The sequence below is a fragment of the Corvus hawaiiensis genome, chromosome 5 (assembly GCF_020740725.1).
Source record: "Corvus hawaiiensis isolate bCorHaw1 chromosome 5, bCorHaw1.pri.cur, whole genome shotgun sequence".
NCBI lineage: Eukaryota > Metazoa > Chordata > Aves > Passeriformes > Corvidae > Corvus > Corvus hawaiiensis.
Window position 1 is genome coordinate 51406102 of NC_063217.1, and position 25725 is coordinate 51431826.

Consider the following 25725-nt stretch of genomic DNA (forward strand, 5'->3'; position numbering starts at 1 on the left):
ACCCTGTGCTAATTGATGTGCTGGAGGTAGCTGTTCTTCAGGAATGAGACAGAGTTCTGGGTTGAGAATGCTTTGCTCTCTATAAACAAGTGGTGCTTGTTATAGATGGTAATGTGTTCCAACTTTTTGTTCTGAGCTAGATGTGCCAAGGATACATCCAGTGGTTTTATTTAATACTTGTAATTGGGGGTGGAAGGGAAAATTCTTTTCATCTATCTTATCCTGATTGTTATTTACTCAGAAATGACAATTATTTTAAAGAGAATTAATTATGAGCCAGACACAGAACTCTAGTTCAGTGCATCTGGCTGGCAATGACTGATTCAAAAGCAGTAATTATTACAGGTTTAGGAAGAGAGCTTAAATGACCCATATGGTTAGTCTCATTAAACTGATCCAAAAGTCACCAGAAGTAGTGCTAATTCTCTGTTTCTGCTGGGTGCAGCAGTGCATTAATACCTGTGATGTCAGGGAACAGGTGCTAGTGAACCAGCTTGAGGTGACAGAGCTACATCACAGCCGTCCTGCTGTAAGCCAACTCGATAGACTTTTAAAGCACAGAGGCCTTAAAAAAGCTGAGACACCAAAAGACAGACACTGAATGAAATAGACCCCCTCTTCCAATCTGTGGCTTAGTGGCTATTGGCCCACACACCATAAAGGGATAAAACAAACTAAAATAAATAATCTGAGAAGAAGAATGAGAACAAAAAGAGACCCATTCATACTTGAAGCTCTCTGGAAAAAATCAAGACACAGTTTAAGTAGTGTTTTGTTTTCTATCATATATGCAAGCATTATATTATAACAAACACCAAGATTGTTTGGTAGTAGTCTTGTATGTGACTAATTTTGGAGCACTTAATGTACTGTGGCAGTGCTACCTGTACAAATATGTTAGTGGAAGCTGCTTCTCTATGATAAAAAGAAGCATGTGACAGAAAGAACAGTTTTAAAACAAAATAAGCCACCCTCCTGAGTCTTTAAATGTCCAAACAGATTCTGTGGAACATCTTAGGGCTGACAGAAGGGAGACAGAACTCTCTGAGCATGCTTTGTGGGGAAACTGAGGGAGGAGAGGGTTTAATTTCTTCCCTCCCCCTTTTCATCCCCCTCTCGGCATTGGAAAGGGACTTTTGGGGAAACAACTGGCAGAGGTATGGTTTTGTGAGGGAAACCATGGATGAAAAAATGGATCGGGAATATACCGGGGGTAACAGGATATAGGGTAAAAGGGAAAGGTGGGATTAGGAAAGGGAGACTGTAGGGGGGGCCTACAATGGACATATTGTCTAACATGACTACGATTTTTTGCATATATACTGCCTTTTACAGGAACACCATCAGGCCCAGTGACCTGTGATGCTTGTAACCCTTTCTACCTTGTACAATTTTGTATTCCACCACCTCTCCATCTCCCAAGCTTGGGATGTATTTTTCAGGGTTATTCTTTTTAATAGCAGTTCTGTGCACGAATATGTCTTGCTGGTTGTCATATCTCGTTATAAAACCATAATATTGTTTAACATTATACCGTTTTCCTAAAACCTTAGCTACGGAGATCTTTTCCTTTTTCCGAGTGGCTGCTGTTTTCTGTCTCACTGCGTTTTTGCTTTCTCTTTCGTTTGCTCCCGTGTTGGAATTGCCAGGGCTGCTGGGGCCGTCGGGGCTGCTCGTGCCTGCGCGCTCCTGCCGGGGTCGCATTCAGGGCCGTGCAGGCTGGGCCCGGCCGTGCCGCTCAGCTCCCTGTGCGCCGCCTCCTCTGCTCTCAGCTGCACTGCTGCTGCCAGGCGCTGCACCCATGTCTCGGCTGGGCCCCCGAGCGATGACCCTCCTGCGACCCGCTCCAGCGCGTGTTTTGGCTAGGCATGGCTCTGGTCCAACCCCACCAGCCGCCGCCCACATGCTGCCCCTCTCGGTCGGGCGTTCACGGGGCTCACTGGAAAGACCTACAGTAGTATCAGAGAATGCACCAGTCAGGAGTCTATGAGGTTGCAGTGAAGTAGTGGTGTAGCATGTAAAGTCTATGAGTTCATACGTAATAGTTCGGTGGAAAAGGACATCAAAATACTTGACTGCCTACTAAAGGAGTATGTAGGTTCAGCCTATGATCCCTTCTTAATTCTGCTAAATTACAGGCTGGGGACAGTTTAGCATCTGTGACATTTGTACAAATTGAAGTTGAAAACGAAAAATGGCTCCATAATAAAAAAAAACAAAACCAAAGAAAACAACAAATGTCTGTATGAGCAGGGAATTGCAGATATAGATTGAAGCAACGAAGGCAAATCAAACCAAACCTTGGTATTTTTTTGGGATCCTGGTTGCTACCCTTAATCCATAAAAACGAGGCTAGAAGTACCTGCAATACAAAAGAAAAGTTGTGAACAGCAGGAATGTCTTGAGATGTGGCCATTGGATTGAGTGAAGTTGTCATTCCAGACAGTCCAATGTTCAAAAGCAACAGTTTCTGCAGGTTCCAGAAGGAAAAAAGATAGGGGATATGAATTAGCTGGCCTGACCAAGGAATAGGCAGAGAAATGTTAATCTGTGGAATTAATTACCTTGGTATCACCTGATAACTGTGATGCGCTTAAGACAGGGAGATCACAAGAATGAAATTATCCACAAAGACACCTTAAACATTCCTCTTAAGCTAACATACATGTACGTGTATTTCTGGTGTTCAGATAAACACGTGGCATATACTATAGTTATTTCTTGTAACATTTGCATGGGAAGGTAAGACAAAGCCAACTGTCCTCCTAGGAGTTTCTGCAACAAGCTGCTGATTGTTGTGTGCCTACTTGTGTTGAATGGAGTTGTGTTAGAAGTCTGACACCAAGTGGAGCAGATCTCTCCTTGAATTAGATTTCTAAATTCTACAGTGTGCACACAAGATGGACACGTATGTGACTGATTCAAGTATCATACCAGTCTGTCCTTTTTCAGAAGGATTAAATTCCAAAACAGTAATGCCTTTTTATAAATGCTTAATGTGAATTAGATTAGGCTGTCCAGTAAATTGCAATATACTCATATTTTAAACAATTATATTGGATAGTCTTTCTTAAAATAAACTATCTCATTCTTGTCCTCTATATTCATTGCTTTAGAGCTTAGAAAATCAGCAATTGCTCTATGCTGTTAATCACATTTATTTCTCTATATACTTTACATTATAAATATTAAAAAAGTGTAATTACCTGAAAAGTCAAAGTGAACAGATCTTGGTTGACAGGCTATAATGACTTAAATTATCTTCTTGTCCGCAGCATTATCCTTGAAATGAAAGCAGCTGAAAAACCATAATTTTGCCTAACTACTGTACAAATATTTTAGCAAATAAGGTCTTTACACCAAGAAATATCTGTTAAATATATACTGAGCTGGCAAAGACACCAAATCAAATGGAAGAGATAGGGAAGGCTGTTAAGAGAAAGGATTAAGTTATTCATCTCTGAATGGTGTTTCCATTACTGTGAAACTACTTGGAATGAAATGGGCAAATAGCTTTGTCTGAAGAAAAAATAGCTGCAGTGTGGTGGTAGCGTTTGCTGAGGTTATTATGAGATGACTTTGATTTGAAAGAGTGAAGAAGAGTTGGAAAGGAATTTTAATCAGTTCTAGCAGCAAAAAAGACAGAACAGAATGTGATTCATGTAGAGGAGCATACCCTGGGCAACAGGCACTTACGTAGCTGGGCAGACTGAGTTAATTTCCTTGAGCATTGCTTTTCTCTTCCTCTTTCCAGCCAGGCTGTGGATATACCAGTCAATGTTTGCCAGGTGCCTCTCCAAACCTCCTCCTGTACTTGTCAGTGAGACTGGCAGTGTGCTGCACTTCCTGAACTGAGCACGGGCCAAAGAGGAAAAGGGGAAAGAGTTCAGAGAAGAGCGAAGAGCAAAAAAGGGCTGTCCGAGGCAGGACTGCTTTGGATCAGATTGCATTATCACTGGTGACCTAAGCATGGAGCCTGGATTTGCACGGCATGGTTTGAAGATTATAGTGAGTGTTGTGGGTAGTGGGAGAACCAAAAACCAGTGAAGGGAACATGACTGGAATCATATCAGGGATAAAGTGGTTGGTGCTATGTTCATTTCTTTTCCTTGAGGCATTGTAAAAGAAACTAGTTTGGGTTCAATTACCCCAATGAGTTTTACATAGAAATGAAGCAGTCTGTGGTTCTGGAAAAACCTGGAAGCTTCTCAGCCCAAAAAATGTGTATCCTTCTATATTCTGCTGTGCAAGAAGACCAATGTCCTGTGGAGAACAAGGGAGGGATTCTTTTGAAATGCCAGATTGCTTCTCAGAAACCCCACTGGTGATCTCATTGCTTTTATCACTGTTCAGGAAAACTGGGAAGGCTTGTTTTCGGTTTACTTGGTGTTTTCTGTTGGTTCTTTTTTCTTTACCTTTTTTTCCCTCCAAAAAAAAAAAAAAAAAAAAAAAAAAAAAAAAAAAAAAAAGTGGTACAGATCCAGTTACACAGAGCATGGAAATATATTTGATATCCATTTCCTGTCTTTTGAATCCCTCCTGTACTTTCGCCCTATTCAGGTGCATGTACCTGTCAAACAGGTTGGGATAGAAATATATAAATTTTTAACGGGGAAGCAAGTATCGTAGGGAAGAAATAGACACAGTTGTCTCAGGATGTCATAGAATTAACTTTGAGACAGAGGAATAATTTCTGTCTCTCCCATCCCTCACCCCCTGCTCCCAACATTAGAAGTGTCAATAGAAAATTGCTCAGTTTAGTAGTGTTGCCAAAAAGTGCACCTCTGTAGCAGTTCCGGTTTGGTCTATTACTTCTCTGTAATATATTAAAACCCTTCAATGCCGTGGTGTTCTGATATGTTCAGAGACGATGCTGTCTTGAGTCAAAGGTACTTATATTTTTAAAGAATAAATAGTGTAAACTGAGTAAATACTGTAAATTTACTGTCAAGTAAAGAAGTCAGCAAATCTTGCTGTCTCTGTGAGGAGAGTGGGAGAGCCAGGCCACAACATATGACAGTGGTGGGGTAGAAGGGTTCTTTGTTGCTGCATGAATTGGAGAGGACAGAGAAGGATGGTGAATTTCAGAAAGAATATACGGTGTATTCTGTTGGGGTTCCTCCCCCCTGCCATGGGGTCCTGGGAGAGGGGTCCCTGGAGTAGGGGTATGGCCTAGGCGCGGGGTCTCCCTTCTCCCCGGTCAAATGTACCCTAATCCTGTTCCCCATTGGTTATTTTGTGTTCCCCTGCCCGGGGAGGACCCTGGTTGTCCCGTGATTCCCGAGTCTTTGGGGAATCCCCCGGCCATGTGGCTGGAAAATAAAGATCTCTGAAACTTCTATCAAGAGTCACTCCCTATTTCTTTCCATGGGCCTTGCTGTCTATGGATGTTGCAGGAGACCCCGCTGCAACAATATTCAGCCTAAAAAAAACCAGGAAAAAATTAATAAACCTAGGTCATACTCCAGATATGCATGCTTGCCATCGTAGAGCATCCACATGACTCCATTCTACAATTTAGGGACAGCTTGTGGTAAGTACTTATTGCTGTCTTAGGACCTGGACCCAGAATGCTCTAGTGGCTTACCATTATGCTTGCTATTATAAATTCTGGAACTTTTAAAATTTTTTACCTTTTTTAAAAAAAAATTAGCTGCAACCTTTCCATGATAATTTGCTTTATCATCTGTACAGCCTATTTTACTAAGTTCAAAATAGTTTCCTAACATCTTGTAATTTTGTACATCTTTAGTAAACAGAAACAATATTTAAAGCAGCATGCAATAAAACAGTAAAATGAATGCAGTAATGTATATCCTCATTAGTAGATTCTATGTGCTACCATGAACCGCTGCTGCTGAACAGTATATTTTATCTATAAATATAAACATACAGTTGTTCAAGTTGTCCAAAACTAGCCAAGCAGGAATACAAATGGACTTTCATTCCCGTGGTTGTGCTATATCAATAGTCCTTTGGAGTTTGTTTCCAGTATAATTCAGTATAATATCTTGCATATTCTGATTGAAAGTACTCTTTTTGTGCAGCAAATGTTCTGCCAACTGTAATACTATCTTTACTAATGCTTATCTAAATTGTAATTCAAACATTGTAGCATGACAGACTCTTACACTGCAGACATATGGAAGTGTGTTTCAGTATTGTCTTCAGCATTCACTTAAAGTATCATTAAGGAACTTCAACCAGGGAACAATATATTGGATCATATTTTGACCCTATAGAGAATAAATGTAAAATATATGTGATGAACAGAAACACCACACTTATACTGTTGGGAAGCAGCAGAGCACTTCTTTATTTACTTATTACTAAGCCAACTTTACGCTAGGTCTTTAGAACAGGAATGTCAGTGTAGTGCGAGGAGGGTAAAAGATGTCATTGTAGTTTATATAGACTCATTAATCTTCTGATGGAACAGATAACAGTTGTATGTTTTATACTTGTGGACTTGGTTTATGAGACCTAGTAGGTATAATTATTTTTATTAAATTTATTAAATTTTAAATTTATTTTAATTAATTAAATTTATATTTTTTATTATTTATTAAATTACTAATGATTATAAGTTAAATTATTTCAAAGATGCCAACCTCACCATCTGTAGAAGCAGCAAACTTCTGTCATCACAGTGCTAAAAGGCAAGTTGTCAAGATTATAAGCATCTATCTGCACTGCAGGCATTGGAAACAGAGAATGTCAAGCTCACGCTCAGCTTCTCCAGGGCCACGTTGTCTTCTTTCTTTTAATAGACCTTTTGTTCCCCATCTTTGTTGCTCTCCAGTGGTTCTACCAAAGTGTGCACACACTTGATCAAGCAAGATGCTAGTGTTTAGTTGCCTAGCATCACAGCACTGTGATTTTCATTTCTGTTACTGATAAAAAAATGAATCACTCCAAATTTCCCCTTAAAAGTATTTATGTTGTGTTCTGTCTTGTTTCTCTGCAAGTCTGCCTTAGCTAGCTGTTACTAGAGATGCATTGACATGAAAACTTGAAAATCTCTCCTTTCCTTCCTATTCTTGTCTTGTCTGATTTGGAGGTTCTTTATACATTGCACTGGTACACCTATAAAATGTTTGCTCTCATTTTCAAGCAAATCCAGGACTCCAGTATTTTCAAGTTTTCAATATACATTACCTATGCATATATGCTCTAAAGCCTTTTCAGCTCCTGTCTTCCTGCTGAACTGTAATCACTTTGCTCTGATTTTTTTCCCGTGTTGTGACACCATAACAGAATATTAGATTATAGTGGTGTAGTGTTATACAAAATAACATGAAAACAGGTAAAACCTAGAGCTTTGCATAGCCAATATTCTTATATCTTTAAACCCAAACTTGATTTCTTTTCAGAAGGCTGCTTCAATGATTAAAACATTTTGAGTCCTTCCATAAGAAAATGCAAACAACTTTTTTAAAAGCAGACTTTTCAAAAGATTCACACCTTTATGAATCAGACATTGTGCACTCTGGAGCAGTATATGAATAGATTCGATTCTTGCTAGAAATTATTTAGTAAGTTGGACTGGCAAGCACTGAATCAGCATTTAAAAATCTGAAATCAGTATAGTGTTCCCGATGTCAGACCTTGAGTTTGCTCTCTTCTTCTGTCTTTTATCTATATCAAGTTAAAATCTCCAGAACCACTAAAGCTCAAACACACAGAATAATTTTAGTGAGAAAGGAGATCTCAGGACTGGAACTAGAGCAGAGCCTGAATGAATCCTGCATTTATCTTTTTGCCTTTCTCACAGGGTTTGCTCTGGTAATCAATCAGTCTTTGAACTGTAGAAAAGCAAAGACATAAAAATACCTGTATATGTGAAAAAGAAGACAATGACAATTTTATTGTTAGGGGTTTGTTTGAAAGCTGTCATTCCCAGGTTTAGATACGCAAAAGAATCCCTACTACCTACCATGTATTCTTAATCTTTGTAAGTTTTCTCACACTAGATTTATGTTGTATGGAATCCTCTTGCAGACCCTACAAATACTATCACGGTATCCTTTTTCCAGTATAGGTTTTACCCATTTACAGCCATTCTATGATAGCTGTTACAGGTTCCCAGAGGTTCATTCTTGGATTTCTTTATATTTTTGCTTGCTATCACTAACCATTTGTACTACTCGCCTTTGACATTTTTTCCCAAATAGTGGAAACTGTTGATTACTGTAATACAATCAGAAAAACCTGGCAGATCACTGTAAAGAGTATTCAAAGTGACACTCCCTTAAATACATGTACATATTTATGTACGTATAATATACGTATTTATTGCATGGGTAGAATTTAAAAACAAGGCAATCTTAGCTCAAGTGATACGCATTTATGATAGGCAAACCTGACAAAAAGACTAGAGAGAAGGCATGGGGGAAAAGACATACCCAAACCAAAAACTGAACTTACTTAACATCACTGGCTAAGAGAAGAAATATTGCATGACCCTCAGTGTAACAAGAGCCTTCTGAAAAGAAACAAGGATTTCAAAAGCTGCAGGGAATGGCAGAAATTCCAAGTGGCAGGCAAGAGTAAAGCAGAGCACAGATGGAAGTTAGGTGAAAGCAGGCCTCTCTATATTTGATGTGATTCAGAAGGACCTCAGCAGGTTGGAGAGATGGGCAGAGAAGAACCAACTGAAATTCAACAAAGGCAAATGCAGGGTCCTGCACCTGGGGAGGAATAACCCCCTGCACCAGGACAGGCTGGGTGCCGACCTGCTGGAGAGCAGCTTGTGGAGAAGGACCTGGGGATCCTGGTGGACACCAAGCTGTCCATGATCCAGCAGTGTGTCCTTGTGGCCAAGAGGCCAATGATGTCCTGGGGCACATTAGGAAGAGCACACCAGAAGGTCAAGGGAGGTGATCCTGCCCCTCTGCTCAGCTCTAATGAGGCACATCTGGAATGCTGTGTCCAGGTCTGGGCTCCTCAGGACAAGAGAGACATGGATTGGGTCCAGCGAAGGGCGACAAAGATGATGAAGGGACAGGAGCATCTCTCTTATGAGGAAAGGCTGAGGGAGCTGGGCCTGTTCAGCCATGAAAAGAGACAACTGAGAGGGGACCTCATCAGTGTCTGTCGATATCTGAAGGGAGGGTGGCAGAGGGTGGAGCCAGGCTCTGCTCGGTGGTGCTGAGCAATAGGACAAGAGGCAATGGGCAGAAACTGATGCCCAGGAAGATCCACCTGAATATGAAGAAGAACGTTTTTACTCTGCAGGTGACCGAGCACTGGAACAGGTTGCCCAGAGAGGTTGTGGAGTCTCCCTCACTGGAGATATTCAAGAACCAAGTGGATGCACTCCTGTGCCATGTGCTCTGGGACGACCCTGCTTGAGCAGGGAGGTTGGACCAGATGTGACCTACTGTGGTCCCTTCCAACCTTACCCGTTCTGAGATTCAGGCTTGTACATGTTCCCTGTGTAGGAATGGCATCAGTCTTGGGAAAGAGATCCTGTAATGGTTAAATGATTCAGAGAATAAAGCTAGCAGTTTGGGATTGAGACAGTTGGTTTTTTTTGGTTCAGTGAGTGAAATGAGGAAAAGAAAAGTAGGACAGGTGCTGTCTCAAAACAACTCAAAAGCAAAATTTTTTCCCCTTCGTGAAAAAAAGAAAAAAAACCCAGAATAATTCACTTTCTCTTAGAAAACTATTCTGATTGTTCTGATTAAATGTAACCAACTTCGAAAGGAAAACATACTAATTTTTTTCCAAGGTAACCCAAATTTTTTAAAGATATTAAGTATTTCTTAGCTATAAAGATATACCAAGCTGGACTTGAATTCACAAGGGCAAGAAGTTGAAACTTCTCTCAATTTTGTTCTAGAAATGCAGAATTATCAAGTTTCAATTGCTGCTTTTCAAGGCATTAAGAACATAGCAGATGTCAGTCAAAGAAGCTGTAAGAAATTAAAGCGTCTGGAAAATACTATTTAAAAACTACCTATCTGGCCTGCCTACTGCTGTCATGGAAAATCCCCCGTTGTTTCAGTGACCTCCACTTGGATGGCTGTGTGTGGTTATCTTAAAATACCCAATAAAATCAAGGGAGAGTCTGCAGAGGCCTGTAAGTTTGCAAGTGTAGAATTTACCTTTACATTAGTGATTAAATACCCCTGTAAAGTATGTGTGGCTAAAACATAGATCAGTTTCTGAAAGCACCAGATACAAGAGGTCTCAATTCATGCTTTCACCTTATTAAGGAATAGAATCCAAAATGAGAGACAGAAGCAAAAATTGTCATGATGGAAAGTAAAAATGTTACTTCCCCTTAGTGTGAGTTAGCCCTTTTTAGAGCTTCAGGTTTACTCTTAATTTGTGATACAGCTTTTTTCTGCATTAAACAAAAGAGATGCCAAATCATTAATTGGTATGGGGATAATTTTTTTTTATTTTAAAAGATGACTGAAAGGATCAATTTTGCTGTAAAAGTAACCCCAAAGTGGTTATTCTTCTGACGGGTGGGGTGATGTTTTCACTCAGCAGCAAAAAGAGGGTGACCTAATGCTTAACATTGATGGGATGGGAAGTCTATGCATCTAAGTGGAGGTCTGGACAAAATGGCTGTCTGCAGCCTTAACTGTTAATTAGTTCCAATACTGGTTCAGCAATCACAGCCATGTTTCGTGTGACCTCACTGGTGTGGCATCTGGGCAATTATCTTTGAGATCATGAGCCCCTTCATCCATAGCAGAACAACAACATCTCCACTTGGCTTGCAAAAGATCAGAGCCAGTCTGCTTCTCATCAGGGTGCCTGCCATCCCCTTTGTATCACACCTTATTTCAAGCTTAACCTTTCACATCCTACATTAATTGTTTTTAGATTAAAAATTAATGAATCAATTTTAACAGCATTGAGGGAGGTGTGTGTGGGGGGGGTGGAGTGGTGTTAATAAGCCCAAAGTATCGTCCAAGAGGTAATTTAGATCTTAAATGTTCCTGTCTGAGTTTTGAAATGAAAGATAAACAACATTCCAGATCACTGGTTAGAAATGATTGTAATCTTTTTCATCTATGAAGAACTGTAATTAGCAGATAGTCCTTCCTCCTCAACAGTACAGTTTTAATGATAATATTCAGATAATGTACAAAAATTATAGAAACAGCCACAAAAAGACTACAATTTTTTAGTATTTTTGTATCCCACACCATTGTGTAGAGCAAAGCCCTTAAACATTTAACCCTTTGAGAGCTTTTTCTCTTTTTTTCAGTTCATTCTTAAAGCATAATGTGAAGATGTCCTTGATTCCACTGAAATTATTGAACATGTTGTGGCTAAATTTCTCTAAGGCTACTCTTCCATGTTTATTGATGAGTTATGAGACTTTTCCCTTGCTTAGAAGAGTACTTATAAAGACATGTTGTGATTTCACAAGGTGTGGCAATCAGGGCAGAAACATGACATGAATTGCTAATGCTTTGGATTGCTTTGTTTCAACAAAGCAGAAATACGAAATACTTATTGAAGCTTGAATTCTGTCTCTATTTTTGCAGACTTTATGTGCTTATACCTTTTCTCCTCCACTTGCACATTGCAGTTAGGCTTCTGCAGTCTTTGATTAAACTGAAGGAGAGCTGTAGTTTAATTTTCCTCATGGTCTGAGGCAAAGGTGCTGCTTCCAGCTAGGAGTAGCTATTAAGCTTCCTTGAAATGGCAGTTAGAAAGTTACCCAATGCCTAATAAAAAGAGGGACTATCAAAATTTGTTCTGTTGTTCGCCTTTTTTTTAATATATAAGCTAGTGCTACTAACTCATCATCATGTTGTTTGATCCACAGAACATATCTTTGATGGCTCTGAAACTATTTTCCTTGTTTCTATTAACATAGTTGTCTTAAATTTGCTTTTATGTTCATTCAACTGTAACTCTCTACTTATGGTTTACCATGTCTTTGAACTGTATTGTAACTCTTGTTTTTCTTTCTTTTGTATCAAAATAATCAGATACTATCAATTAATTTACATACTAACCCACAGCCTTTTCATTATCACACTGAGAAGGTGAGAAACTAAGAGAATAATTTGTAGGGAATATTTGCTTAAGAAAGTCAGAAAGAGATTTTTATGTTTTTATGTATAAAATATATACAATTCTAAGTTGCCCTGAAGTCATTCTTTTTCATGGCTTAAAAATTACATTGAATTTCATCTTGTCAACTTTTATGAATGCAATAAATTGAAAAATATGATATGGAGTTTAAATTACACAAGCAGCTCAAAGACAAGGTACTTAACCTCAAAAGTTACCTCTTGGTAACAACTCAGCTTTCTCCCTTGTTTGCATGGTGTGTTGTGAGGGATGACAGCAGCCTTTTGAGAAAGGCATATGTCACGCTGGACTCTCTGTACCTCTTCAGGCAATACTTATGCCATCTGATGGCTTTCTCTCAGAACATGTTGCCTTTTATTTTGGATACCTGGTGAAATGCAGCTCCTGTTACTGTGCCTAAATAGCCATTTCCCCGCATTAATTATCATCTGCGCCATTCCTCTATTGATCCATTCCTGTGTTTAGTTTGCTGCCACTGCTCTGATGAGAGAAAAAGAAAAAAGTCTACTGTTTCTTACAGCCGCTCTTCCTTTTTGGTGCATAAGCAATTTAGTATACAGGCTCTTTTGCCATTAAAATTCCCATTATGAATCTTTATGAGACATCACAAATGTGCAGAGTGCAATACAAGAGCACAGTTCACTCAGCAAAGGTTAATGAAGACAGCCTGTTAGTATCCTGCTGGGTTTGTTGCTGAATGCATTGTAGCAATGCTTGGAGGCTTTGCTCTCAAGGGAGCCCCAGTACAGTAAGGCAGGGAATGCACCATATGTGGACAGAGAAATGGAGAATGCTTGTAAGTTCACAGTCGAGGCTGAAAAAAGAGTTGTAATTAGATGACTAAATAATAATAATAAAAATTAAACAGCTTGCAAAGACCATTCAAAAGGTTTCTGTTCTCTTTACTTTGCTAAGGTGGATATGGAAATGGGAAAGTTATTAAGCACATGGTACAGGCTGAAGTACTTCTCCTTTTGAGTTTATCAGGGGCAAGTGCTAATCTTTGCAGCCACGCCAAATTGGTGTTGGTAAAGTCATTTAAAGGTCATTAAGGCCCAGGATCTAGCTGCTTGGTGTACAAGTCTGCTGAGAGTTGCTAGAGAACACAGCACATAAGCTGAAGTTGCTCAAAGCATTGTGGTCACTGCCGATGGGCAAAACCTGCTTTTGATTCTAGAGGCTGCTTTGGTACTGAAGATATTTGTGAGGGGTGAGCTAAAGAGTAAGTTTCTTGCTTTATAGCAAATGACATCTGTATGCCAGGGACAGGTCTGTCAAGCCTCTTTTAGGAGCTGACTGGCAAACAGTGCTATTTTAAAGAAATCTTTTTCTTCTCTGAGTGTTGACATATGCAGGCTCAGGTATTAGCATTTTATAACATTGCCAGCTCAGGAGCTCCAACCCCACAATTCAAATACTAAAATTATGAAGTGTAATTATTAAGTTTGTTAAATCTGCATTGATATTGAAACTTGAAGAGTTCTATTTTTCAGATTTCTCTGTGTTTTGACAAGAAGGGCTTGAAACACACTGCTGAAAACCCCAAAGGAAAATCAGATTCTTCTGTAGCTGATCCACTTCAGCTGGAGAGTAATAAAAATGTCAAAGAGGCATGACCTGTTGAGTCTGAAGATACCATATCTTTCTGAGGGAGAGAGGGTCTGGGGGGAAATATTTTTTGTTATGGTGCCAATGTTCTGGACTCTGAAGATATCCTTCTCATGTTAGAGTTGTCTCCTTCCAAAACGTGTAAAATGGACAGTTTATGCCGCATGGCTTAAATGTGGGGCATTACCAAATGCTGTTGCAGGATGACTGATACAAAAGAAGAGACAGAAGAGCTAAAAGGAGTATTTTGAGAAATGTGTTAAATGTAGCAAGAAGTCCTATGATTTGGAATCTCTTCCTGTGGTATAGCATGACAATGATTTTAAATGCCTGTGGCTGTGCATACTTTGAGATTAGTGTTATGCTCCTGTTCCTTTTTCTAGTTATATTAGGATGTGCTTAAAGTATGGTAGAAACAATATAAGTCTTTCCTGTGAATGACTTTAAGCTTAGAGAGCACTGACACTTGAGAGGTAGCAAACACATTTATAAAGAAACTACTCAAGTCAATGGCTTGTGAAGGATATTAACATAAGTTAATGTCATCTGGAAAACAACAATTAGATGAAGATGGAGAAAATAAAAAATGCTGTTGCATAACTTTATTAGATATTATTTGTCCATGACTAAAAGTTTAAGCAGTATTCTGAGTTTCCTGAAAAGTTACCTTTATTTAAATTTCAAGAAAGTGAACATTTACTGAATATTGTAAAATACAGTAAATAATTTTCTGCTTAAAAAGTCACATGCAACTTTTTGAGCTCTCTCTTGAGGCACATTTCAGGTATGTGTGGAACCACAAATGTAATGATTTAGTTTTTCAGATTAGTTCCTTCTCTATCCACTTCTTTGATCCTCAGTGTCAAAGAAGGTTGAATAGTTTTTCACCACTTCTTTTCCGTCAAATGGATATCTGCAATTCTTTAGTTTATATGACATATCAACATGTAGAAATTTAAGAACTCAACCTTCCTTACCTTGACTACTGAGTAACTCCTGTCCAGCTGATGCACTTCAAACCGCAGGAGTTTTTGATTATGAGGAGTGCTGATCTTGCTGAACATTCCGCTAGTTAGGTCTGATGGCATTTACAGTATAGTAAAGCTCCAGCAAAACCCACCGAGTTTTACATATAATTTGTTTGTTTGCAGAGATAAGACAGGCTGGTAGCTATATAACACATTGCTGAATGTTTCTTTTATGCCCTCATGTTCTCCAGTCAAGAATTTCAAATTAATACTTGAAAAACAACTATAACTTACCTGCATAGTTCCTAGAAATTTAACAGGGTGTAATACAAAATAAAGCATGTATGCAAGAACATGAGTTATGACACTTATAGGAACCATAAATTTGTATTTCCTGACTTTTGAGTGTTAAAGGGAGGATTAAATTCATAATTGTACTAGCATTAATATAGTTTAGTGCATCAAATACCTTTCCTGACCCTCACACATTTTTCTTCCAGACCCAAACACCAATTTCACTGAGGGTTTTTGGGGGGAAATAAAAAACCTCTTACTATATGCTTAGGATCAGTTGATTCTTGCTCTACCTAACAAATCCAGGTGATACTTTAGATAAAATAACCCTCAGTATTCACATAGCAGGAGTAAAGGAGAAGGTGAAAGTATTATTCAATTGTGGGTGCTTGTTAAACAGTGGGGAATGCAGAAACTTCTAAATAAAACAAATCATGCTTGTAGGCATAAAAATTGGGGAAAAAAAGAGTTTAAATAAAACACTACTGCTTCTATTTAACATGGAGGTGATTTCACACTGCTGTAGTAACAATTTAGAAGTTAATGGAGACCTGAAAACAAGGGGTTGTTTCAAACTTGACATGGTTTACTCTCTGTGAATAGATTATTGGCAATTCTGAACAGTAAATGTTAGCAAAAAAGAAAGCTGTGTCATTTTGAAAGGCTTTATTGAAATATATTAAAAATTAAGATACCTGATAAGATGATGGTCGACCTGGAATAGAATACCGCTTCTGGGAGAGTCTGGAGTTTTGACCTTGATTCTGATGAATATTTTCTTGTTTACTTCCTTGAGCTAAAATGAAAAGGAAAAAAAGTTTGAAACCATGGTAGTGGAGAACAATATATGGGGCCTTTATGAAGCCCTTAACCGTCTCTAAACCATTGGTGTAGGGATAAAAAAGGGAGACTTAAAAAATAAGCCTGACCAATTTATTTTCTGAAATACTGTCGGAGATGGCTGTAGAGCTCCCCATTCAAATTATCATCCTGGAAATATACCAAAAGAGTGTAAAAATATTCAGCCTTCTTAATAATTCTGAGGGCATTCAAATTTCTTGAGTTTTTTTGTTGGTTGGTTGGGTTTTTTTCTCTGTTTTGTACAGCATCCTACCAATTACAAAGTAGAAAGACTACATTTTGTTTTGTCCTGTAAATGTTTATATTTGGCCATCTTGATTACAGGTAGTCACAGTGGTTAGAGGCAAAAGTTCTGGGCTGAAGTGAGAAATTATGTCCCTAGTTCAGAATACTTTTTAATATGGAGAAAGAATTGTAGCTAAAGAAAGATAATGCACTGCAGAGTACTCTGTGGTAGTATTTTGTGTGTTGAGTAGTAGGTTCAGTAATTCTGGTAACCATTTATTCTGTTAAGTCCATTTCATTTTATTGCATCTTCTTAATTTTGCTGCTTCTAGCACTTGTGCTTAGTGGACTGATGCAAAATTGGCAAAATGCTTATCATTATGGCAGCTGATAATCACATTTGTTAGAAACCATGATCATACAGCTCAGACACACAATTACGCCGGAGATAATACCTTCATTCTATGGACTTCCATTTTGTTATGGAGTTACTCTTGCTACTGCAGTTGTTAATATTAAGCTACAGTTTTCACTTTAATTTTATAAGTTTTGTGCAAGTAAATCAGTGTATTTTATCTAGGTTCATAGAATTCCTTGTGTACAGATTCAATGTGTTTCATAGAATCAGAGAATGGTTTGGGTTGGAAGGTATCTTGAAGAGGCAGGAGACTGAGGGAATGAAGAGGATGTGGAGGAGGAATGGTTAGAGGCCAGCACTGCACACAGATCCACACAGAACTGGGTGCCTGTTGAACAGCCTGTTATGGAGATTATACGGTGCAGGTAAAAGATGAAGGATTGCTACACATATATATGTAGTTGCTTTGCTTATATAGGTCATTAACTGCAGTTATTTTTGAATAAACCCGTGGTAACAGCAAAGGCAGTTTAATCAGCCACCACTTTGGGCAGTTCTGTTGGTAGAAGTAGATGAGCAGGAGACTGAACAGGGCTTGGTGATACTAAGTAGGCTACTTCCCCTGTAAAGGCCCCTATATGGCTCCATGGAAGATTCATATATTAGGGCAAGTATTGCTTTTGGAAAATCAAATTTGTGATCAGATTTATGTCACCAGATATCTTCACTGAAGGGTGTAAGCAAATGTGTCCTTTTATTGATATTTTGCTGTATTTGCAGCTGTGTATCTTTGTGCATTTTTTTGTTTGCTTTATCTAGGAAGATTGGTGATTTGTCAAGCACAGCTTGTGGTGATATTACTAGTGTTACATCTTGTATCTCTTTACATTAAGAAAATAGCAGAAATAACATGGATTGTTGTGAATTCTAAATGTGCTGTATGGGAAAAAATTTAATTACTCCAAATTTTAAGTTTATGGAGCTGTAAAACTGTGTAGCTGCTAAGATCATCTATGATTGTTGCTGACAAAGTTTATTATGCTCTATATTTGATGGTACAATATGCTGTTACATTTTGCCTTCATGCATATGCCTCTGCCTGCATAATATGGCAAATAATGTATCGTAGAATATTGAACAACTTGAGGAACTTTGGGGAGGAAACTTGGTAATAGTAGTTTTGAATTACACTGCATGGAGTTTTATATATAATTCTGAAGTGTACCAAAATATTGTCAGATGCTGAATTTGTGCAGAGACTAATTGGCTAGAGAGCTTATGTGGTAGTGGGTAGTTTTGTGCTCCAGCAGAAACATTACAGATGTGGTGTCTTGTAATGTGTAAACTGTTCTGAGGGCTAAACAGTGACTGTTCCTTCTGTTGGGATGATTATTTCCTGGGATAGCTGCAGTTATGAAGGGGTTGATACACTGTGCCATATCACCCTAGATTGCAGCTGCCTTATGTCCTCTTCTACTTTGATAAGAATTGACATGCAGTCTTGCAGCATAGTCAAGTTGCCCAAAATCCAAGTAGCTCTGTATCCTACTAATGGGAATTTCACCTTGCTAAACTGGGGAAATACTTATGGCAACATTATCTGGCCATGAGTTTGTGAAATTGGCAATACCCTGGGGCAAAAGAGAAAAGGAATCCCATGCTGTTGCTAGTATACTTTTTGCAGTTTGGGACTTCTTGCCAATGCATTTTCATTTGGACAACACTCTCAGGGCATGTGGTGTGACTCTTGGGGATGATCATGTGCAGGGTCAGGAGTTGGGCTTGATGATCCTTCTGGGTCCCTTCCAACTTGATATATTCTGTGATCTTTTTTAAGGTGCACATGGTGCTATGCAGCCATATAGTCCATCCCTGACAATGGATTTTTGAAGCTGTTTGCTTGCCAGCAGAAACAGAAAATGGAAGTGTATGCAGAGTCACTGAAGAAATGGCATTTCCTGTTCTCCATGGTTCCTGTGGAAGCAGAGGAGAATATATGCCAGCATGCAGGCATCCTCAGTAAGTAGGCATATTCGTATTGCCTATCTCAGTGCTGAAGAAGTTGAGTCAATCAAGATAGTTGATTTGCTTACTTGGGTCTTATCTGAGTTTGTGAGAAGAGCAAAGATTCTGTAAAAATAAGATATGAAAAGGGGCATTCATGTACGCTATGCCTTTGCTGAACTTTTTGCACTGGAGTAGTGATTTGACACAGCTGCCCAAGGGGGTTTTGATTTCAGCTTAGCATTGAATTCAAATTGATCAGGGTTCTGATTATGGTGACTTTTATGAAACAGACACCATTTTGAACTAGGAATTTTTACTTAATGCTTTGCTATATGGCTCCAAATTTATGTCCTTCCTGGGATTTTCTGAACTTAAATGACATTATAAATTGCAAAATGTTCTTTTTTCTTTTTTTTTTCTCTAGTCAAAGGTGATTGCAATATTTTTCTCTACAGATTTCCTTGCCCTGGGTTGAAATTCCGTTATTCTGTAAGCAAATATGCTTCTCTATAGATGGTGAGTTTAAGGAGAGAGTCACTAAGAAACAGATAGTACTTCCCTGAGGCAACTAACACCTGCTAATAGTATGGTCATAAGGAAGAAAGCTGAGCTTGATTATAGTCCTAGAGAAATATAACCTAGTTATTCAGAAATATCTGCTTCTTGCAATATTTATAAGTTAATGGGCTTTTAAAGCTGTTCAAAAAAGCCTATCACAGGTCTAATATATTTTTGGTAATCACAGGAATTTAAAGAAAAAACCAAAAGACATTTAAAAGCTGCTTTCAGCTGAACTTTAATGTTATTTTCATATAGACTTTAAATTATTCTATTTAATATTGTTCTCAGGATCAATTTAAGAACATTATTGCAATATACATAGCAATGTATGAAAACATGAAAACCGATCTTCCCCTTTCCACCTCCAACAGTTACTGGAGAGATTCCTGTAAAAGCTGTGGCTACCTAATGTAAGTATTTTGAGCTAGGTGAGTGCCTACAGCAGCCATATTACTTGAGAGATAAATCTGCATTTAAATAAACTTGTTATTGAAATAGGTGAGAAGTAATAAACCAGAATTTCTACTATGAAAGTATGTGTAGGAATTTAATACAGATATGAGAAACAGATAATGCCATAATATTATTGTCTATTTCTCTATAACAAGGTTTTGCCTCTATTTCTGATATTACTTATAATTTTAGACTCAGTGTTTTGAGAACAGCTGAAGCATAAGTACCCAATTAAAATTGATTTTGTGATATAGAGTACTTATTTCCTTTAAAAAATAGCTACCTGGATTTTTATGTCATGTGCTTTTTAGTTTAGTCTGATTTCACCTCCATTTTAAGTAAAGGTTTGCATTTTAATAAAGGTGAATGCCAGCAGTGAGGTGAATGTTCTAAGAATCATACATTGTTTAGGTTGGAAAAGATCTTTAAGGTCATGGACTTCAACTTAACCTACCACTGGATTTCACGCAACCATGGGCTTTGGACTAATAGACAATGAACTGAAGATTATATTTATTCTGAACTTAGAAGTCAGAATCACACTAAGTGCTTTTTGACTACTGTAGAGATGGTCTGTAACTCAAATCTAATTGCTTGCAGGCATTTTTTAATTACCAAAAATGACATTTGTGAAGTAGTGGAAAAGACTTGCAAATGTGGAGAGAATTTGGCCAGTAGCTCTTGCAAGGAAAAAGAAAAGGATTAGATTTGGAGAAATCTGAATCTTTAATTTTAGCTTTTTTAAAAGTACAACTTCTTCACTTTCCATCAATATGCAGCTATTCAGAAAATGAAAAAAAATTATTGTAAAAATACAGAGTTGTAGAATAGAATTTTCTCTTAAGCCGTCCCTTCTAATAAATTATCATAATGCAGCAATCTTCTGAAGGTAAGGAAAATAAAAAAGATATTAGTTATTTAATTTGCATAGCTAAGAATCAAGGAATGAAGTTAAAGGAAAAGACAGGGAAGGAAATATAATGAAATTAAATGAAATGGAAAAAAAAGAAAATTCTGGCATGAAGTGGCAGCAATGTAATGGAATGAAACAAAGTGCAGAGAAATGGATGGAAACAGGGTGAAATGATACACAGTGAAATATTGAGATTTCATTTCTTTTTATGACATTCGTTTCATGAAAGGAAATGAAGTGAGGATGCAAGAAGAGAAGTTAAATGAAAAGACAGAAAAGGAAATATAATGCAATGAAATTAAAAAAAAATAAAAATACTTAGGAGAAGTTAAATTACTGGAATGGAATTGAATGAAATGAAGTGCCACGAAACTAACTGAAATTTAATGAAATGATACTTACTGAAATCTCAAGATTTCATTTCCTTTCATGAAATGAAGAATTTTTCTCACCACGGAGTGCTGACATTGCCAGCTCCACACTTTTTAATCTGTGCCACTTATGGCAATAAGGAGCTCTGCCACAGTGCCAAACTGCCATTAGGGTTAGCCAATGGGGCTGGAAAAGACACGGAAAGGTGATCCCGGAAAGGCCCCAACATTGTTGCCCCTAAATCTGAGGTGCCCAGCACATGGGTAGTGCCAAGAGGCAAGGTGTGGAGGGAGCAATGCTGGGACAGCGCCATGCTCCTCTTGGCATGTCTTTTGTAGCTGCACTGTCCCTGGAGCTCTGGGCTTTGTGGTTTGCTGAATCCTAACCCCAAGTGTAAGCCTAACCCTAAGCAGAGCAGTAAAATCAGCCATGTCTCAGTTTAGAGGCAAGTTTGGGAGAAGACACTCTGGACTGAGTTGTCTCCTCTAAAAGTGTTCCAACAATCCCTTTCCACCAATAAGAAATGAATACTAATGAATGAAAGTGAAAAAAAACCCCAACAGTTTATTAACAAAGAGAATGCCCAGCAGGCAAGGGAAAAAAAAACCAACCAAAAGCTAGATATTAAACTGTAGACCTTACCCCCCCCCCCGCCCTCACACACTGGAACAAAACCCCAAAATGCCAGGGAAAATACCCATTCGTGATGCAACATGTGGTACAAGATAGCACCAGCATCTCTTTCAGGGAGAAAACCAAACAAACAGGAGCTTCACACAGCACTTCAGGCAACAAATGAAAATCTGGTGATTCTCTGGTGTGGACCTCCTCTCCACGCAGATGAAGCAGCTGGGCTGGAACCTCTTGGTGTGCTTTCTCTCCCCAGCTCAACTTCCCGAGGTTTGGGGCTGGTTTGGGGCCAGGACCGAGAGGCCCCTGTCCCGAGCGACTGCTCTCCCGCTGGACCCAATTCTCTGCTCTCAGACTATCAGCTGGACTTTAGCTCACCTCAAAGGAAGCTGAAAGATTGCTGCTGCAGCTTCTCCAAAGCCAGTGAAGGGAAAAGCTTTGTGCCTGGGCCACCCAAACCAAGCTAGGTAAGCAAAACCAGATGGCACCGCACCCCGGACGTCTGGGAGTGAGGCTTTGAAAAAGGCCTGCTATAGAGCCCAAAGTTCCTCCCTCCCTCGGCCCCTCACCTTTAAAGATACAGCAAGCATTTTTGGGCATAAAACGGAGGATCAGGGAATAGGCTATCATCATAAATCACTCCAAGACAAGTTCATTCCCTGATTTCAAGATTTCAGTGAGCGTAATTTTGGAAATTTTTGGAACTTTTCACTGTACCTCATGTCATCCCATTCCATTTAAATGTTTTCAATTAATTTCAGAATTTTCAGGGTTTTTAAAAATTGCATTTCATCATAATTCTTCTCTTGTGTGTTCAGTTTACTTTGTTCCCTATTTGGAGATTTCATTTCCTTTCATAGAATGAAGAATTTTCCTCACAGCAGGGTTCCAACTCTTCTGGCGCCACACTCTGCGCCACCTATGGCAATAAGGACTTCTGCCACAGTGCCAAGCTGCCACTAGGGTTAGCCTTGAGAGAGTAAAAGAGCCTAGAGCTCCAGGAACACTGGGGCTGGAAAAGGCATGCAAAGGCCCTCCTGGCAGGGCCCCAACTTTGCTGCTTCTACACCTTTCTAATCTGGACCACCCATGGTGATGGGGACCTCAGCCCCAGTGATGAGAAGGCATTTGGCTTAGAGATAGGTTTGAGAGAGGAAAAGGGCCTAGAGCTCCAGGGACACTGGAGCTGGAAAATGCATGCCATCATGGCAGGGCCACAACATTGCTGCCTACACACCTTTCTGATTAGGGCTGTGCGTGGGAATAGGCACTTCAGCCACAGCCCCAAGCTTGTTCAAAGGTTAGTGTGAAAAAAAAAAGGAAATTCTGGCATGAAGTGGAAACAATGAAGTGGAATGGAATGAAACAAAGTGCAGGGAAATGGACTGAAACTTTATGACATGATACTCATTGAAATCTCAAGACTTCATTTCTTTTCATGAAATGAAGAATTTTCCTGAAAGGAAATGAAATGAGGAATCAAGGAATGAAGTTAAAAGACAGTACAGGAAATATAATGAAATTAAATGGAAAAAAAAAGAAAAATTCTGGCATGAAGTGAAAGCAATGAAATTGAATTTAATGAATATTCACTGAAAAATCCCACAATAACTGTGAAACCAAATCTTATTTGTTTACTATTAAAACATCTAAATTCTCCTGAAGTGAACGTGTGCTATTTGGCTATGAATAAAATTAACTTCACAAGACAGAATATAGCAGGGTGGGAACTTATAATAGGTGATAAACACAGATCAACAACAGAATTTTTAGTTTAACATCTCAATTTTTTTGGAGATGTTTTATAACTGGATGTAGCTATGAAATTGAAAGTTTAATTAATTTGTCTCTGTCCTTTTAGGACAGTACATCTTCACTGAAGTGGCCAGAATATCTCCCTGAGCTTGGAAAACTTTCCTGAATGTCTATAGTATTGGGCGTCTACCCCACAGGGAAATGAATCGGAAATTTGAAAATGGCCACAATCAGTTTAGGTATGTTGATTAGAATTTATGTTTAAAGTTTCTTAAATTTAGACATGCTGATAAGAAATCTTTTCAACTAGATTCTTTTCCTGGTTAAGTCATCTTTTAGGATCCCTTGGTGAAAATCCATGACAAAGGCAGAATTAAAACCCCCAAAAGAATAAAAATAAATGTCGAGCCCTCCCTTTACCTTAAGTACACCTCTCTGCTTAGCAGTTTCTTCTATGTTAATATTAAATGCCCAAAGGAAATAGCAGAAAAGGCTCTTTTCCAGTGTTTAATGAAATGCCAATGTAGGTTCAAGGAAAGTAGTTTTGAAGATAGAGCAGGCCTGTGTGAGATGATTGTTCTATGCTGTTAAAATTTGGAGTTCTGTATATCCAACAGTTACATGTATTTGGAATGCTTATCATAGCTCTTTTCTGTCTAATTAGAGAAATTGCATCTGTCATCATATGTACAATTGTCTTGTAATGATACAAAGAAAATGGAAATATCTCAGTGGAAAATTCATTTAGCAGAAATATATGGAAGTGAAAGTAAGGTGGAGTAGTGGTGTCTCTCCCAGAGACATGCTCTAGAAGAGGATTTACGGAATATTTACAGTAACTGCATGAAGATCAAAAAAACCCCAACAAAGTAAAAGATTGACTACAAAAAAACAATTCTCAGAAACATTTCCTTCTGATTAAATGTGGTGTGGAACTTGCAGATTCTTTATACAGAGGGAGAAAAAGTAACAAAACAATTATTTGATATGTACTGGAATAGAGAGAAACAGTGGATCCTGGGTCTTTGGGAATCTGCTGCATTTGCTAACATAGGGCAGCAGAATGTGCATAATTCCAAATGGATTTTGAGGCACAGGCTTACCTCTTGATGAAGGCTAGTATATGAAGAAGAAAGAACTGGAATAGCAAAGGAGGGAAGATACTGACCAAACTCTGTGGAGTGGCACTTCAGCTGAAGCTACAGTAATCTCTTCATCTACGCAAAAGGCAACAAGTATTTTTGGGATCAGTGGACAATTAAAGCCAGAGTCTAGTTTGATTCAACATTGGGTTTTGAATTATCACACTGATATGCAGAGGGATGAAGGTAAGGAAGGCAAGTTTTACTTGACGACTGAATAGCATTGTTATTTGATTGTCATATTCAATGACATGGGAATTGAAAATATACTGCTAAGTCAGGGGTTTTTTTTTTTGTTTTTTGTGTGTTTGGGGTTTTTGTTTGTTGTTTTGTGTTCATGCAGCTCCTTCTTCTCACGAACATAGATAATTTCCTCTTTATGTTTGGTGTTAATTCAAGCAATAGAGGGACAGAAAGTGAGGCATAACATTTATCTGGATGTTTGTAGGCTCCAGGACGTTATTTGCAGGTGTCTATAATACTGAGTGGAGATATAGCTCTGTCTGTTACATGGTCTCTTGGCTTATTTCTAGTACAGCATTTGTGGAGGAGTGAGTTGCACTTTCTTTCAAAAGCAAAACCAACCAAACAAAAAATCCAGCACAGAATGAGATTAACCCCCACTGGTCTGAAAATGTAATTGAATTAGGTAAAGGTTCAGTAATGATCTTTAAATGTTTGCACACTCTCAGGAATATTTGCAAAAGTGGAAGTGAAAATTATCATCTCTCTAAGAGTTCTGTGGGTCCAAGGATCAGTGAAGAGTTATAGAAAATGAAGAACTGAAGTAATACTATAATAAAAGTGGAACATCCATCAAAAAATTTCTCTCTGAATGTGAAAGAGATATGTTGCCATTTAAACTTGACTTCAGTCAACTGTTAATTTTGGATCAAGATTGGCACTATGAAGAGTACAAAACTAGAGGCATCACAGCTGAAAGTAATGGGGGACACAAGAACTAATATTTTAGGAACAAGAAAACATACTTTGCCCCAAAGGCAATATAACTCAGAGTTGGAAAGAAGTTCATATCTATTGAATGCCCCCAAAGTGTAGAAGGTTTGTAACATGGAGCTGAAATCAGTGGTTTAAGATCAGGGTCACTCATTATTCTATGGAAATGAAAGAACAAAAAGTCAGAACTGTGGTATGTATTCAAGTCAGGCTTTAAAGTTTTCTTTGAATTATATCAGGGTTTTTTTGTGTGTGTGGCTGCACGCTTAGTGGTCAAAGAAGCAGAGTACATCTCTACAGGAATAATCTGGTACAAAAGTGATATGGTTTATGCATATGTTAGTTACTAGTTACTTTACTACCAGTGGGATAGCACACATATGACATTAGGACTCGGATATGACCATCTGGGGAACTACTTGCTCTTTGGGCCATATTAGAAGTTGGCTACCTTTCAAAGTTATTCTGAATATTGACGAGCATCTAAATGGGTACATTTTTATTTACTGGGAACCAAAGGAATGCTGAGTTGCAAAGACACCTGGGCTCCAG

At 38.5% G+C, this 25725-nt stretch overlaps 1 long non-coding RNA gene across 2 annotated transcripts; it reads right to left on the bottom strand.

The window, feature by feature from the left end:
- Positions 1 to 1626: 1626 nt before the first annotated feature.
- LOC125326730 lies at positions 1627 to 3462 on the bottom strand. 2 transcript variants are annotated; one of them, XR_007203968.1, is made up of 3 exons: positions 3207 to 3462; positions 2301 to 2362; positions 1627 to 1949 (listed from the first exon to the last, which is right to left on the bottom strand). It is a non-coding gene; the product is annotated as an uncharacterized LOC125326730 (long non-coding RNA). The 2 variants fall into 2 exon arrangements; XR_007203969.1 differs by having other exon boundaries at positions 2301 to 2470.
- Between the last annotated feature and the right edge of the window lie 22263 nt (positions 3463 to 25725).